We start from the raw sequence: 3,666 nt of genomic DNA, 5'->3' as shown, positions 1-3,666 counted from the left end.
GAGAGGAGAGAGAGAGAGCACGAGGAGAGCCAGCGATGGAACTAAAACCCAGCCAGCTGTATGTTATCCATGTTGTCGTGCAGACTTGGTGAAACATAAGATATTACAGTTTTTAATGTCTCGTTGGTAGGTTAGTCTTGATTGGAACTCATCAATGTTATTATCCAATGATTGCACGTTGGCTAAAWGGACTGATGGTAGTGCCGGATTACCCACTCGCCGTTGTATCCGTACAARGCACCCCGACCTACATCCCTAATATCTTCGTCTCTTCTTCATGTGAATGACGGGGATTTGGGCCTTGTCGGGTGTCTGAAGTAAATCCTTCGCGTCYGACTCGTTAGAGAAAAATCTTCRTCCAGTACGAGGTGAGTAATGACACAACTGATACATATTAAATCATTTAGCTTCGTTGTGAACGTCGTACATCAAATAGCTAAATAGCAATGTACCATACCTTAGGTCGAATGACTAGACCAACACATGGACACACAGACACATGCACACTAAATAATTTATTGAATCCACAAATCACATTACAATCACAAAGGGCTCAACCATTACAAGGGTTGTTTATATAAGGACACTATAAGGAACACAGCTGCACTGAACATAAGAGCTGAAACAGAGCAGTACCTTGTCCTCCACACAGCTAGACCCAAACTGTTCTAGACCTATATCCATCCTGCCATGCCTTTCTAAAATCTTCGAAAAGCTAAGTTAATAAACAGATCACCGACCATTTCGAATCCCATTGTACCTTCTCCGCTGTGCAATCTGGTTTCCGAGCTGGTCACGGGTGCACCTCAACCATGCTCAAGGTTCTAAACGATATCATAACCGCCATCGATAAAAGACAGTACTGTGCAGCCGTCTTCATCGACCTGGCCAAGGCTTTCGACTCTGTCAATCACCGCATTCTTATCGGCAGACTCAACAGCCTTGGTTTCTCTAATGACTGCCTCACCTGGTTCACCAACTACTTCTCAGACAGAGTTCAGTGTGTCAAATCGGAGGGCCTGTTGTCCGGACCTCTGGCAGTCTCTATGGGGGTACCACAGGGTTCAATTCTTCTCGGCCGACCTCTTCTCTGTATATCAATGATATGTCGCCTTGCTGCAGGTGATTCATATCTGATCCCACCTACCTACGCAACGACACCCATGGTCTAAATAGTCGTTAGCTGGTTTCCATCTGCTTCTCGCTCTCTCTCACACACACACACAAACACACACGACGCCACCACACTGAACACCATGCACACACACACACACACTGCATTTTCTCTGCCCCTAGGTCTCACATCAGCTCACTACCATTCGAAGCAACCGGAAATCGCAATTGCCTCCACGCTTGACGAACGGGACTTACAGCTTGTCCTTGGCAACGCAAGCTGAGGCCCAAAGCCCCTCCAGAACTAAAACACATACCAACTTAATTACACACTGGAGACGTGTCACACTTATTACCTATATATCCTGGATGTGATCGATGTTGGTGTTGGTAGGTGTGAGTGTAGGTGAAATAGTGGTATAAATGGTGCTCTCATGATGTCGATATATTGTGTGGCGTTATGGAGGAGATTCGTGATACTGTGACTGTGGCATCGTTAGTCTGTGTGGTGGTGCTGATTCGTTGCGTCTCCAGTCGTATCGATGCTGACACAAGCATATCCAGATCTGTGAAGACCCAAGCCTAAACAAGCTCAGCTATCACAAACCTAGAGCGAACAACCAATCCACAACACGCATTTCACCCATTGCCCTATTCTACCTAGTCTATAGCTCAACAAACCAAAACCAGTCCAACCAACATACACCAACGACCCCTAAGCTCGACAGGACCCAGTCGCCACACTGGAACACATGAGCCCTAAACAGGACACACATTACACACATCCACTAATAACAGCGACGCTGTGCGAGTATCGCAAATGCCCCACACCTGAATACAACAACCTATCAGACATCACACCCTGAGAGACCCACAGTCCAAACCTAAAGCTAGAACCCTATAAGAGACACTCGAATGCAACCAGTCCCAACACGCGTAACACATATCTCTAGCTAGACTGAAGCCAGCCTAACAACATGCAACCAGATACCATAACACACCACACACCATGAACCCACACGATCGCGTGAACCTATGAGCCATAGAGACCACTAGAACCTACTCCCAGCATCACCACACAACCGACAACACACCTCAGACTATACTATCACCACCTAACTAGACACCACAGTACACCCAACACCACTACCAACACCAGCCTCGATAGAAACCACCAGTCCAACACCTCGACAACAAGCCCACTAAAGACACACACTAATCATCACACCATCGAACCTAACCCAGCATCCACACACAACAACACAAGACAACACCCATCTAAGCATACTAACTACCCAACTAGACAACCTGAACCACCAGCTATCACAACCAACTACATATCCAGCACACCTGAACAGAAACCTAGCCTGACATTCATAACACAGTCACACACCTTATAACACACACCTCAAGCACACAGTATTCTGACTAGACTGCATTATAGAAGTACAACTCAGTGGCTAACAAACTAATTCTATTCCCGCTATCCACGAGCACCTTCTCACACATGCACGACATCCACCCCACGAACCCCACACCAGACACCCAGACCCACACCCGCACGAGCTACAACAGCCCCGGACCACAACACACCCCCTCCACACACACGACCAACATCTACCAGCCTCACACACACATTTCTACCTCTCACCACATCCCCAGACTACTCTACGACGCTACTCTGAAACAAGCCTAGCCCTACAATATTCCACATGCGACATCAGCATTTACTAATCCATCCCAGCCCCACATATCAACCAACAACATCTACAGCCTTTGCATGCAGCATACCAGCCAGCGATAACACACAACACACTCTCCATCCATCTCACACCCTCCCCTCCTTTCTACATCTCCAAAAATAACAATTCTTTTTGTCCTTGTTATTATTGTTCAACCCTATCCTTAGTCAGCTCTGATTTTCAACCTACTGCACTTTTCAAAAGTGTTATTCGTCACACGATATTATACTCTCCCAAAGATTGGAAAGCAGCTGCGGTCATCCCCCTCTTCAAAGGGGGGACACTCTGACCCAAACTGCTACAGACCTATATCTATCCTACCTCCTGCAAGTCAACAACAATTACCGACCATTTCGAATCCCACCATACCTACTCCGCTATGCAATTTCGTTTCAGAGCTGGTCATGGGCATCTCCGCCACGCTCAAGGTCCTAATGATCATAACCGCCACCTTGATAAGAGACATACTGTGCAGCCGTATCATCTCGACCTGGCGAAGCTTTCGACTCTGCACAACCACATTCTTATCGGCAGACTCAACAGCCTGTTTCTGTAATGATTGCCTCCCGGTTCACTAACTACTTCTCAAAAGGTCATGGTGTCAAATCGGAAGAGCCTCTGGCCAGACCTCTGCAGTCTCTATGGGGTGCCACAGTCAATTCTCGGGCCGACTCTCTTCTCTGCAGTACATCAAGGATGTCGTTCTTGCTGCTGTGATTCTCTGATCCACCTCTACGCCAGAACACAACCATTCTGAGCTAGGATGAGCTTCCTGCCCATTAATTTGAACACCCTAGTCTTCCTATCCTCG

This window comes from Salvelinus sp. IW2-2015, unplaced genomic scaffold (assembly GCF_002910315.2).
Source record: "Salvelinus sp. IW2-2015 unplaced genomic scaffold, ASM291031v2 Un_scaffold2806, whole genome shotgun sequence".
Taxonomy (NCBI): domain Eukaryota; kingdom Metazoa; phylum Chordata; class Actinopteri; order Salmoniformes; family Salmonidae; genus Salvelinus; species Salvelinus sp. IW2-2015.
The sequence above is the reverse complement of the archived record's forward strand: the minus strand, read 5'-3'. Positions refer to the sequence as shown.